The 14,224-nt window shown below is 44.5% G+C and overlaps 1 non-coding gene across 1 annotated transcript; it reads right to left on the minus strand.

Moving 5' to 3' along the window:
- Positions 1-504: 504 nt before the first annotated feature.
- Positions 505-611, minus strand: LOC125081495 (U6 spliceosomal RNA). Its single transcript, XR_007121701.1, has one exon. It is a non-coding gene; the product is annotated as a U6 spliceosomal RNA (small nuclear RNA).
- Between the last annotated feature and the right edge of the window lie 13,613 nt (positions 612-14,224).

The following is a 14,224-nucleotide window of genomic DNA, read 5'->3' on the forward strand; positions in this document are numbered from 1 at the left end:
TTGCCCAGAACTTCTGAGATCTGGGGTTTAAAACTCCGCCATCTCTAGGCTGTTCCTGTTATTGGATGAGATAACTACATTTGGCAGAGGTGCATATAGCTGTTCTGATGGCAGAGAAGATTAATTTGCAACCACGGCTGCAGAGAAAGAAGGAAATGCAACTACTGTCCCCTTGGGAGAAGCCACTTAGGCAAGAAAATAAGTAAGAGGATTTTGATTATATTAGGAACTCTTATGCTTGTGCCCAGGGAGGCTCCATCTTTAAACTCTTGTCATTTCATGTTTACACAAAAATTATAATGGAAGGAAAAAGGCTTGTACTTTCCTGTACAAGCATTTCACATTTAAAAACTCTATCCATGTCCTACTGGGGTTGTGCAAGCCACGGTTTACATTTGGTCTTTTTTTTTTTCTTTTTTTTTTCATTTTTTTTTTATAAACATATATTTTTATCCCTAGGGGTACACGTCTGCGAATCGCCAGGTTTACACACTTCACAGCACTAAAAATATGGAACACTTCACGAATTTGCGTGTCATCCTTGCGCAGGGGCCATGCTAATCTTCTCTGTATCGTTCCAATTTTAGTATATGTGCTGCCGAAGCGAGCACACATTTGGTCCTTTTTTCATCTCCTTAAATGAGGTAACAGATGTAAAGGGACCAGCACAGTCGGTGGCACACAGTGATACACCCAGATATGTCTTTTTTCTTACCTTCTCCCTCTTTTGCCTCAATCTTGTTGCCCCTGCTCCTTGTCAGAAGTCACAGCTGAAGAGAATCCAGAATTCCACATTATCTGGGCTAGAGTTGGTTGGAGCCAAAGAATGGAGCACTCTACTTTGGGGCATCAGGCTCTCCCAGGCCCAGTGGTTTCCTGTGTGCATCATGGCTTTCTACTGTTGGCTGCAAGGAATCCACATTCATGCAGTTTGCTGCCCTCCCCGCCGACTACGATTAATTCAACAAATGGAGTGTTGGCGCAGTTGAAGGAGAGATATGTACATAATAGCTTTATTTATTTTTTAAAAGATTTTATTTATTTTGAGAGAGAGAGAAAGAGAACACAAGCAGGGGTAACATCAGGCAGAGGGGGAGGGAGGAGCAGGCTCTCCTCTGAGCGGGAGCCTGAAGCGGGGCTCGATCCCATGACCTTGGATCACGACCTGAGCTTAAGTCTCACACACGCCCACACATAATAACTTTAATAAAAGTACTGTGTGCCAGGCACTAGGTGATAATACTATAACGATAATAACCATAATTAGTGTAGCTGCTGTTTATTGAGCATTTGTTAGAAGCCAAACATATGTGCTAAATGTTTATATATATGGGATATTCTTTTTTTACTGAATGGGCCCAGGGGAGTAGGTTTTAATCTAGAAACATCTTTATCGCCTTCAAAGAGAGGGTCTGTCAGACATCGGACAATGTCAGATCTCTATCTCTCCTGGTCACTCTTGATTAAGAAAACAGGCCCAAATCAGATATGACATAGTCCAGTCTAGACTAAAACAACACTTCAGACCCAGATAAGGTTAAACCTGCCTGGATCCCTAATGGCCTCCCAGTTCCCATCTGCAATCCCCATGAAGACCAGCTGTGCCTGACTTCATGAGCTGCCCCTATAATTGTTCAACATCCTCCTCTCTTTATTTGAGCAAGCTGGCAAGCTCACAGCCAACCTTCTCCAACTAGAAGAAGATGGGCAATAAATTTTCAGCAGAGCTTTTGAGTAACAAGACATTTTTGCTGCTGCAACCCCACTGGCTTCCACCCAAGTTCTCAAGCAGTAATTGGCTGCCTTTTGCTACCTTTCTCCCTTGGAGAGCTCAGGTGGGGTAGCGTCAAAGTTTTTTAACTAATATCTTTGTTTGTGGAAAGGGACATTGGGGCTGAAGTTTTCAACTAGGCACCAAGAGAGAGGGAAAGGGAGATTTTTTTCTGAGGAGGATATTTGGGGAGAAAGCTTCACCCTCAGTTGTGAGAGAGGTTCTGCCCTCTCACCTCCGGTGAGACAGGGCTACTGGGCCAATGGAATATGTCAGCCCCGTGAAGTGTGGTTAATCTCTGGCCTTCTCTTGCACAGTCTGTGGGGGCCATGATTGCTGTGTCTCCTAGGCCCCTCTTTGTAAGATCCCCCTTGGGGAGATGTCTCGTTCCACTCTTCAAATATGGGGTTCCTTATCACCTCAGGTCTCCCCCTTGGAGATTGATCTGAGAGCTGATGGGACAGTATCTGTCCCTTCCCACATCCGGTCAGACACTATCTGACTTAATCCTCTCAACAGCGCTCTGAGGGAGACAGATTCCTGCTTACAGACAAGGAGCTGTGGGGAGATTGAGTGTCTTACCCCGGATCACATACTCAGTAAGGCCATTACAGGATTAAAACCCACTGTGGGTCTAATCCCCAAACCCATTCTTCCCACGATAGCCTGGCACAGAAGGAAAAAAAAAAAAAATCCTGATAGAAACCAGGCAAAGTCTTCACCTCTGACTCTGACGGCAAGTGTTCCCCAAGAGCCGAGGGCGGAAGAAGCCCTGGGGAGGTGGTGGGATCTGGTCTGCAGAGGCCGGATCGTGAGGCATGCGTGGGAAAATGGTGGCAAGTTTGGATTCCGGCAGAGATCATCGGAGTCCTTCCAAGTTTTGAGCAGGTAAGTGATTCCCTCATATCTCTGCTCCAGAGATTGGGGGTGTTGGGGCTAGGCTGCAGGTAGAAGCATAATGCAACCGTCTGAGGGGAGGGGGTGAGGGTCCAGGAGGCAGGACTGGTGGGGAGGAGGAAAGGGGGAGGGGAGGGACGAGGGCCGGGGAAAACTGTAGTGATCAGCTGTGACACAGACCGGAGGAAGACAGGCACTGAAAAGTAGCATGGGTGCTCTCCAAGGTGCCCCGTTAAAAAAGCAGATCTACAGGCTTCCCCTGCGAGCCGAGCCCAACTGGCCCACACGACAGAGAGATGCTGAGCTCTGCAAAGGTAAGGTAAATGCTCAGCAAAACACAGTTCTGCGGCATCGGACGGCGCAGGCCCGGACTTGTGTTTGTAATGGATTTGCGGGCTGCTTACCGTTAACGCTGTTAGTGACCTGTGGGGAGCTCCGATCTGTGGACAGGGCTACCTAAACACCTTAGTTATTACTCGTAAAGTACGCACAGTGAGCCTGGGCTAGTCCTTTTCTGTTCTTCTTTTTAAAATGCAGATGCCGGAGTCTTTAGAGCATGAGTGTGTGCGCGTGTGTGCACGTGTGTGTGTGTGTGTGTGTGTGTGTGTGCAGGATCACGTCGGTATGGCTTTCCCTCTGTGTTCAGCAGACCACTTTCCCTGCCCGAATCAGGTCGCCTTGTTAAAGCCAGGAAACTCCATGTCAGGCATGAAACTTTTCATTCTAAATCAGCTTTTGCTTCTAACTTCGTTCCACCCAACAATGCCCATTAATCAACATCTCGCTCAGCCAGGGGGCCTTTCAGGCTTAGGTACCCTGCTGTGTGAGCTTCTGACTTGGGCTTCCAGATGAAGTCCACCTTCCCGATGCCTCCAGCTCGTCATAATCTGCTCCTTTCCTGCCCTCCCGGCCTCATCTTTTACCATTCAAGGGCTCCCTCCTACTCAGCCTTTCTGAACTTGCAGTTCTCCCAACATGCTTCTTCACACCCCGGGGCGGCGGTATATTTTGTTCTTTCTGCTTGAGATGTCCTTCAACGCCAGCACCACGCATGCGCCGCCCTCCCTCATCCCACGTGGACTCACCTTTACCTCTCAGCATAGGGGAGACCTCTTCCGAGGAGCTCTCCCTCCCCTTCCTGCTCCGAGTTTCCCTCTTCAGTGTTCCCGTGGCGTTGTCACAACAGGTTCATACTGGGTTTTAAAATACTTCCCCCCTCATTATGCAAGTCACTCAGACTTATTGTCGACAATTTGGACAACAGAAGATTTTGGACAAAAAGACTTAAAGGAGAAAAAAATTACACATAAGCCAACAACTTGGGGTTATGAGCCCTGTTAACATTTAAATGAACTTCTTTCCACCATTTTTTCTGTGTATATAGTCAAATACTTTTACATACTCAGAAGAGGAAAAAAAATCAAAGGCTGCAAAAAATGACAGAGAATATTGACTGATGGTAGTTCAGTGAATGTAGTGTTTCTAGGTGACTGGTAACTTTAATAAATCATTCAGAAAGTTTAAAAATCAGATTGCAAGGGTTTTTTTTTTTTTAGCATCAGTTTAACAAAAATACATGCTGGAAAATGAGTTCTTAAATCCATTTAAACAGTTTATATTCTCTTTTTCATTTGTTTGGCACTTTATCACATCCTAAAACTTCTTTGAGAATGCATTGTTAGTTTATAATCCTGTTTCATGATTCTCACTGTATTAGAGTGTTTGCTTACTTTTTGGTATCCCCTACGGGCTACAAGCTTATTTAAGGTAGGGCCTATGAATTCTATCATTTTTTTTATCTAGTACCTAACATAGTATGACTGTTTGGTTAGCATGTAATAAAAGGAATGAATGAAGGATGACCTCACTTTTCCTGAATTCTTTATTCAGTCAATCAACCCCTGACTAGTTGTTATCTATGCTGAGGTATCCAAGACTATGCTTGAATCCACAGATCCTGTGGATGCCAGGTGGCTCCACTGGCCACATGCCCCTTCAAGGATGAAAGCCTGAATCTTCTAAATGCTGGGAGTGCTGCTGACAGGAAGCCCTTGAGGATTGCTTCTCTGAAAGGGAGCTGCTTTGTCCAAGGTTACCACCTTTCTTAAAGTGGCCTGCATCTAATGCCTGGTCCATGGGGGTATGAAGCTCTGGCTCCCAAACCCCAAATAGGGATAACTCTGAAGAGCTGTCCCAGCTACAGAATGCCCCGTAGTGTCTGTTGACGCTGCCACAAAGACCATATCCCAAGTCAGCTCCTCCCTTTGCCCAATCCTGCTTCTTTTTCCTTTCCTTGGGTGTTGACTCCAGCAGCACCTACCCTCCCCCCACCCTGCCGCCACCCCCCAATAAACTTCCTGCACGTTAATCTCCATCTCAGAGTCTGCTTCCTGTTAGAACCAAACCTGCAACAGTGGGGATCTAAAAGATGAGTTGACACACCTCTAACTTGGGTTTCTTCTTCTGCCACCTCTAACTTGGGTTTTATGTACTTCTAGATCATAGACTGTGAGCTCCTCGAACAGAGACCCCCATCTTACACCTATCATGGCACTGGGCCTCACCATAGTCTCTAGTATGTAGAACACTCTCAAATACACTTGTCCTCTTCTGGAAGGATGATAATGAATGGAGGGAGAAGTGTGAATATGAGGAAGGCTGAGTAAGCATCAACTGAGCATTGGTGGCTATTGGGATTAGAGGCAAGAATGGCCAACGGGTGTTTCCTGAATTTCAAGTCTGAGAGACTGACAGAGGGAAATGCTGCTGGGGAGCAGAGTTAATTTTGTGGAAAATTGGTTTGAAATTAGTTTGGGGCACACATGTTGCATTCGAAGTATGTCAGGTTCTTCAAGAGGAAATGTCTGCTAGGCAGTAGCTGATCCAGAACTTGGTCTTGGGCATGAGACAGTTTGGAAATACAGACTGAAGCATCGTGGATTCACACTGAGGGAATAGTTGACGCTGTGAAAATAAGGAGAGTCTCAGAGGTTTTGTTTTTGTTTTTTTCTTTTGAAGTTTAGAAACAGACCCATCAACAGATTGTCCCTCAATTAAAGAAGGAGAGAGCAGAGGGAGTCAAATATATTAGGAAGAGACTCTTATGGTGTAGTGTCTCCAAAGAAAAAAAGACCAAAATTTCAAGAGCAATTGCCTTCTGTTAATTTGGCTCAAGCCATGCTAGAGCAGCAGTTTGAGTTCTCTGTTCCGTGATGTGTACAGTGGAGGATACAGAGGAGATACGGAGGCAGGACAAAACTTCAGGGAACATGGCCTGCTATTCTCAGAGAGGGAGAAAAATAGCAAGATGCTGGGAAGACAAAGAGCCGGTAGATAATACAAAGCTCTTGGAACTTAAATATATGATAACAGAAATTTTACATGTAATAGAATTGGCAGGTAACTGGTGAACTCCAAAAAACTAGACCAAGTAGGCAAAAATGAAGACAAGAGGAAGTGGAGAATTAATTCAGGAAGTCTAATTTCAGAAGGATAGGCCAGATAAAACAGACAAGGGAATTAGATAAAACAGACCAGGAAAGTTCTATAAGAAGATTTTCCTGAAAGATGTGAGGTTTCAGTTTGAATGGATTCAATGAAGACCCAGCAAATGAATGAAATTACCCGCAGCAAAGCAGGTCATGATATTGTAGAGTTTTAGGGATAAAAAATAAAAACTCAGAGAGAGAGAGAAAGAGGGAGAGTCACATGCAGAACCAGAATGGTATCAGATTCAGTAGTAACAGCAGAGGTTAGAAGACAGTGAACTAATGTCCTGAGGTCCTAAGGGAAAATAATTTCCAAACTAGAATCTCATACCCAGCTAAGTTTTCAATCAAATACGAAGGGGAAAGAAAGATAAGATCTCAAAATGTGTCTTCCAGGTATTACGTTTCAGAAAGTTACTAGAGAGGTGGTTTTCCCACCAAAACAAGGTAGCTAAGAAAGAGCAAGACATGAGATTAACAACAACCATAACAACAAACACAAAAAAATTAGAGGATCCAGGGTGCCTGGGTGGTATAGCTGGTTGAGCGTCTGACTCTTGGTTTAGGCTCAGGTCATGATCTCATGGGTCGTGGGATCAAGTCCTGTGTTTGGCTCCACGCTCAGTGGGGAGTCTGCTTGAAGAGTCTCTCCCTTTGCCCCACTCCCTGCTTGTGCACACACACATGCTCTCTCTCACACTCTCTCTCTCTTTCTCAAATAAATAAATAAATCTTTAAAAAAATTAGAGGATCCAACAGAGAAGAGAAGAAAAAACTTCAATGATGATTAAGGTGGAGAAATGAGAGAGCTGAATTCTGATCTTCTAAGCAGGAAGTTAATTAGCAATATCTAGACCTGAAAAATAAAGAAATAGCAGTAAATAGTTTTTATTTAGAAGTATGAAGGAAATAACAGGAGGAATGGCTGAAGAGATGAAAGGAATTCCCTGGAATCTCATGGAAACAGGCATTGGGGTAGGGGGTTGGGTGGGGAAGGATTATTGTTTTTCTTTAAAGGTCTTGTAGTAGTATTTGACTTTTAAACTAAGCACGTTTCATACAAATAACATCTAAATAGGCAAAAATCCATTAATATGCCAGAATTAATTTGTAAATTGTGTGTAAAAATAGCCCCCTTACCAACATTATTAGAAGTAGTATTTCAGGGGAAGAAGTCAGCCCCTCTGATTTGTCTTTCTTCTTCTGCAAATGGTTTTTGAGCAAATTCTTGGGAGCCCATCAATCTGCCAATTAGAAGAAAATGTAAGAGTAACAGCAGGAATCATGACTGCAAGGAAACAGTTACCATCCCATAAAATTATGGCCTTTACCAAATTAGAATAAACCTGTCAAGACAATGTTTAACTATCTTTATGTAAAAATCAAAATGGTCTGACTTCAACTGTCAAACAGACTCTTTCAACTTGTCTGTAACAAAGTGCTCCCTTAGTAAGTCGTATACTTGAAGTTGCACTTGGAGTCTGGGGAAATGCAGCTGGCCGACCCATGAATCCAGGGAGTCTGCCTCCGCCATGGCTGCCTCCGGCCTCCTGTAGACCAGCTGGCTCATTTAGTTGGCCCAGCAGTTTGGCAGGCCGAGTGGATGTCACTCCCGTGGAAAAACTCTGAAGTAAAATATCATTGCACCTACTTCACTGATCAATAACACAAAATAAAAAATCTAGCTCTTCTATTTGGATGAGAGGCAATTTTCTGTGGCTTCTCACACTTGCTAGAACTTTACAAATACGTATCCCCCAACCCCCCAAAAGAGACAAATCGGTACTATACTAGTTATTTTTATGTGCTGCCCCATCCTTTATACAAAGTATCTCAGACCACTTTAAAGTGAGAGGGCAGAATGGAGAGTGTGATTTATAGAGCCTGAGAGGCCAAGGCTAATGCTGCAGAAGCAGGGAATGGTTCACTGAGGATTCTGGGAAAGGAAGGACGGCTAAGAGGTGGATATAAACTGCGCGTGCAGCCCCTTGCAGGGACAGGGAGAGAGAACTGTAGCGGGGGTCACCACTTCAGGCTTGGGCCTGAGGAGCACATCAGGAAGGGCTGAGCAGAGCTAGAAGATAGATGGACAGCAACAAAAGTTGCAATGCTTATCCATCTCTCTTCGCAGTTTTTTCTTTTTTAAAGGAACTTTATTGAGATGTAATTCACATGCCGTAGGATTCACCCCCTTAAAATGTAAAGTTCAATGGTGTTCAGTATACTTGCAGAATTCCACAATTATCAATCAATTTTAGAACATTTCCTCACCTCCCAATAAAACCCATACCCCTTAGCGGTCACACTCCTCCCGCTCCCCGTCTGACACAGTCTTAGGCAAACAATATCCTACCTTCTGTCTCTATGGATTTGCCTTTTCTAAACGTTTCATATAAACAGTATCATATGGTATGTGGTCTTCGGTGACTGTGGTCTTTCCTGCAGCACAATGCTCTCAAGACTCGTTCACGTGGCCTGCGTCACTACGGCTCTCCTTTGTGTGGCCCGGTAACATTCCGTTGCCCGCTTGCACTTTTGGTTTATCTATCCATTAGTTGATGGACATTTGGATTGTTTCCATTTTGGGGTCATTATCATTAACACTGTAGTGAACATTCATGGACAAGTGTTAATGTGAACATAGTTTTCAATTCTCTTGGATACACATCTAGGAGAGCAGTTTCTGCGTCAGTTGATTACTCCATTTTTTTTTTGACTTGGCAAACTGTTTTTAAAAGCAACATTTTACATTTCCATTAGCAATGTCTGCAGTTTCCAATTTTTCTACAACCTCCCCAATACTTGTTATGACCTGTCTTTTTCATGATAGCCACCCTCATGGGTGTGAGCAGTGTTTCATTGTCCGACTGATTTCTCATCTTTACTTTTGTTGCTACACTCTGATGATAGATGGGCTTTGGTGGCCAGTGGCTATTGTATTAAAATTCCAAAATGAAAGAAAAGGATGGACAAAGAACTCTTGAACTTTGGTGCACATTTTTTGGAAAAGATTTTATTTATTCGAGAGGGAGAGAGAGCTTGGATGAACATGGGGGGAGGGGCAGGAGAGGAACAGGGACAAGCAGTAATCCCATGACCATGTGATCATGACCTGAGCCAAAATCAAGAGTCAACTATCAATTCACTGAGTCGCTCAGGTGCCCCTTTGTTCAGCTTTTAAAATTGTCCACAGACCCCAATGCTTGGAAAGGATAAACAGAGATATTAAATAAACTATCTATTATTACTATTTGTTACACATTACTACTTACTGAGGACTTATATAACACTGAAGACTGTGCCAAGTGCCTTAAAGGAAATTAAAAACACGTAGGCTCTTCACCACCAAGGACTTGCCGAATTTTAGACCTCACAGTGATGGCAATAATACTGTTTGCACACAACTTTACAGACAATAAAGGACTTTGAAATCTTTATTCTGTCCACCCCCCAGCCCCTTAGGAGCCAAGAGCTACAGCAGCCAGGGGCTCTGTGCCCCTTCACCCCAATGAGACCAGCATCAGTGTGGATGTGTCACAGGGCAGAGTGGCAGAGGGAACATCGCCAGCAGGGCGCAGTGGGGAGCCACATGACACCAGGAGTGTCGAGAGCCAAGAAGGACCGGTGGGCTGGGAAGGCGGTCCAACCACGTCACAATGCCACGGGCAGGAGAAACGGCTGGGTCCAAAGACAGACCCTGGAGGCCTTCGTTGTCCACCCAGACCACGGAGGACTGGGGACCCAAAGGGAGGGTGCCTGGCACCACCTGGAATGGCCCAATGGGCCACCACTGGCTTTCCTAGGACACCTCCACTCCTCTAGCAATGCTGACCCATTTGTGAGTTCTTCAAACGTGTTTCCCATTCTGACATCTGTGTGCTCTCTCTGTTTTCTGAAACACTCCCCTCCACACCACACTGGCAAAAGTGTCATCCTTCAAGACAGTGTGTCTTGCTTATGAGAAACCTATGCCCTCTCACCACTGTTTATAAAGGCAGCCAAATATGGCATCCAATGCTCTTCTCAATCTGCCCCAACCCACCTCTTGCAACCCCTCTCTGGCCCTTTCCCTTGGCACCTGCCATTCTCCCATAAATACTCTGCAAAGCCTTCCCTGACTCTCCTAGGCAGGACTGACTGCCCTTTGGCCCATGTTTCCTCACCCCTTGCTGTACACCAGCATTGCCCTCATCACTGTTGAGCGTGTTACATACCAAGATGCGTACATTGTAGTTCCTCTGACTGGGAGGTCACGGCCGGCAGGGGCTGTCTCATTCATCTTTGTATCCGTAGTGCCTGAGTGGGTTATCCAAGTGGTAAATGTCCAAAAGGTGATGTATGAATGGGTGAAGTAATGAATAAGTGAATTTACACAAAGTGCCAGACCAATTTGGCAATATTTAGAAAAATATTGCCTTGGACAAATGTTCCAGCTAAGAGTTCATCCTAACATCAGATCAGAACAATTACAAATTATGCTTATGTTTACACTTATGTTCTCAAGAAAACCTACTTAAACCTATTTAAACCTGCTTTGATTAGAGCTCCTCTTTGATTAGAGGTTGTAAAAGATAGAGAAGTTTTATTCAACCAAAAAAATGCAATTAGGACAAATATAAATGAAAAAGTGAAATGCAAACCTACTTTTATTTACCAATGGTCATCAAGAGTGGCGAGCTAGAAGTGCAAACAGAAGCATAGTTCCTGAACCTAATTATTCTCCAAGGTAGTAACATATATATATATATATATATATATATATATTTTTTTTTTTTTTTTAACAAAGGAGGGGGTGGTGCTGGCCTTTGAGCTGATCTCCAAGAAACGCAGTAGACTTGTACGCAGTAGACTTGTGCAACGTCAGAGCAGCATTTTGTGGTACACTGTGGCCTCTGCAGGTGAATGGATGTCTACAGGGGAAAATCCCTGTAGTGAGTTTCAGGTGGCTGCAAATGCTTTGCCATGCCTCTCCCCAACAGGTGGAGTCTACAGCCTTTCACCTTGAATCTGGGCTGGCCCTGTGACTTTCTTCCTCCACTAGGATGACAAAAGTGACACTGTCACATCCAAGGGTAAGCCTTAAGAGATCTGTAGTTTCTGCTCTTTGTGCTAGAAATGCTCCTTCTTGGAATCCAGACGATGCTCGGAGAAGCTCAAGCCAGATGGAAAAAACCCAATGGCAGAGAGCTAAGGTACTCTGATCAGTAGCCCCAGCTGAGCTTCCGGTCAATGGCCCATGCTGGCTGCCAGCCGTGCTGGCGAGCCCATTGAGGGGTGCCCTCCTAGTGAAGCCAAGCCCCCAGAAGCTTGCAGCCCCATCACACACCACACAGAGCAGAAGAACCACCCAGAGGAGCCCAGTCAACCCACAACACTGTGCAATACAATACATGGTTGTTGTTATTTTCAGCTGAATTCACACTGAACTTCGGTGTGCTTTGTTTTGCAGCAATAGATAAGCGAGACAACCCCTGATTCGGAACGAGGCAGGTGGTATTTACTGGAAAGTGAAACCAATTCAAAATTCTGCTCCTCCCGAGGAATACCAAAGTGGACAGAAATAAGACTTTCTGCCTCCCAGGCAATTCCCAAGAGAAACAGCTTAGCTGGCGGTGGAAGAATTAATAAGAACAATGCAGTAAAGTGAGATAAAGTGCGCTATGTCAGCAGTGTCACTGGCCAAGTGTGCAAAAACTATCGTGCCATTAAAGTAAGCAATCCAATTACTACCATATGTACAAAGCGAAATAATCAACTTGCAGGTTGATGAGAAGAGTATATAAAATCAGTAGCTGTAAAGAACATGGTGGAATCAATAACGTTTATGAAAATGGAATTAGTTGTGTGTGAATGCGGGTAAGAAATGCACAACACGTTCTGTACCTTGGAAATGAAGAGAGGGCCCTCTGTGGTCCAATGCCACATTCAGAGTAAAGGGTTAACAAGTACCTGTCTACTGCCCGACTCCTTGATTACGTCCAAGACTGTTGCATTTATATACTACTTGTTAGGTTCTGCTTGTGCCCAGGCATTGGAGAAATCCAACCCAGAGGCCCCCTACTTATCAGGGTCCAGCTCGTGCCACCACGGTGAACCCTTCCTTTATTTCTCCTATCAGTAAGGAATCATTTTCCTCACTGAGTCCCAGTGACACTTTGTGTAAGTTGTCAAAATGGCACATACCTGGTTTTACTTTCTGCCATTACTGAGGGGCAGGACTTGTCTTACACAGTTTGGTGTGCCTTGTAATAGGTAAGCTGTGCTCCTAGGTGTGTAGAAAGGCTGTGTAGTGGGTATTCTGTTCAAATGCACAAACAGGTGGATGGATAGAAAGAAGGTTAAGTGGATGGGTGTGTGGATTCCCCTTAAATTGGGACCAATGGGAAATCCTGAGAGCTGGAAAGATACGAGAGGAAAGATCAAACAGTGGTTTGAGAATTGCTTTGCAGGGCCTAAGCATGGGAGGACTGTCAGGAGGAGAGGCTTGAGAGTCTGCTTTGAAGCACATATTCTTTTATTTTATATTTCCTGTTCATTTGGGGCAGATCTGGGGGTGATGTTTGAGTCTACGAACAGGCCACCCCTTGGTACAGCCACCAAAAAAGTTGCAAAATAAGTTTGATTGGTTCTCCAAAGCTTGCTGTTGAGCCTGCGTGGCTCAGTTGGTTAAGTGTCATGTCGTGATTCCAGAGTCCTGGGATCGAGTCCCATATCAGACTCCTTGCTCAGTGGGGAGCCTGTTTCTCCCTCTACTTGTGCTCTCTTCCTCTCTGACAAATAAATAAAATCTTTTTTGAAAAAAGTGAAAGAAGAAAGAAAAAGAAAGGAAGAAAGAAAGAAAGAAAAGAAAGAAAAGAAAGAAAGGAGAAAGAAAGGAAAGCTTACTGTTGGTGGCAATATCTGATGTGCCCAAAGAAGGCTCCTGGAACTGAGAAGGAAATTACCTGATTGTGGTTTGAAACTCTACCACTAAAGCAATGGCAAGAAAGTGTTAAGATTTCACAACACTAGGCAAGGAGACCTTTGCAGATGGGGTCTCTGCCCTCCGGAGCAGTGTTTCTCAACCTTGCCTGGCCTCCATTCCTTGGAGACATTGTTTTGATCGATGTGAGGAAAGACCCCTCAGTATTTTCTAAAATTTTCCTGGGTATTTCTAGTGAGCAGTCAGAATTAGGAACCATTCATTGCTCTAGAAGCTTACACTGGATCCAGAAACAATGAGAAGGACCACTGTGTACAAGACACTCTGGCAACAGAATAAAAACATTGTCTGCTTATGAAAAGAGCCACATTGTATGTACATTAATTCAGTTGACATTTATGGAGTGTCTATGATGTGCCAGGCCTCATGCAAGGGGCTGGGATACAGTGATGTACAATGTGCTCACAGGCTCACCGAGTTTATAGAAGTCCAGTTAGAGTATCAGACATTAAATAATAAACACATATGTAATTACAAATTGGGATAAGTGCTATGGAGGAAAGGACAAGATGCTGTGATACAGAATAATCCAATTTAGGTGAAGTGGGACAGGAAAGGAAAGCTGGGAGCAAAGCCCATTTAGGTTGAGACTTAAGAATACAATTCAGGGGGCTCCTGGCTGGCTCAGTTGGTTAAGCATCTGACTTTGGCTCAGGTCCTGATCTCAGGGTCCTGGGATCGAGACCTGCATCAGGCTCTGCACTCAGTGGGGAATCTGCTTGTTCCTCTCCCTCTGCTTCTCCCACTTGTGCTCTCTCTCGTATAAATAAGCAAGATCTTTTTTTTTTTTTTTTTTTGAAAGAATACAATTCAGTGGTACTTCTTTGAGGACTTGACAGTTAGCACTAGGTTGAACCACATGAAATGGCTGGGATTTAACCATTTATGCCCTACAAAATGGTGATTCCCTTTGGTTCAACACAACGCTGAGTCTGAGCAGGGACTGGGGAGAGAAGGCACAGGTGTTCTGTTTCCTTCCGAGCCGGGACAGATGGCTGCACAACTGGAGGCACCTGTGGCAAAGGGAAGACAACTTGCCCCCCAAGATGCCAAAAGGAAAGAAGGCAAAGGGGAAGAAGGTGGTCC

This window comes from Lutra lutra, chromosome 11, assembly GCF_902655055.1.
Source record: "Lutra lutra chromosome 11, mLutLut1.2, whole genome shotgun sequence".
Taxonomy (NCBI): Eukaryota; Metazoa; Chordata; class Mammalia; order Carnivora; family Mustelidae; genus Lutra; species Lutra lutra.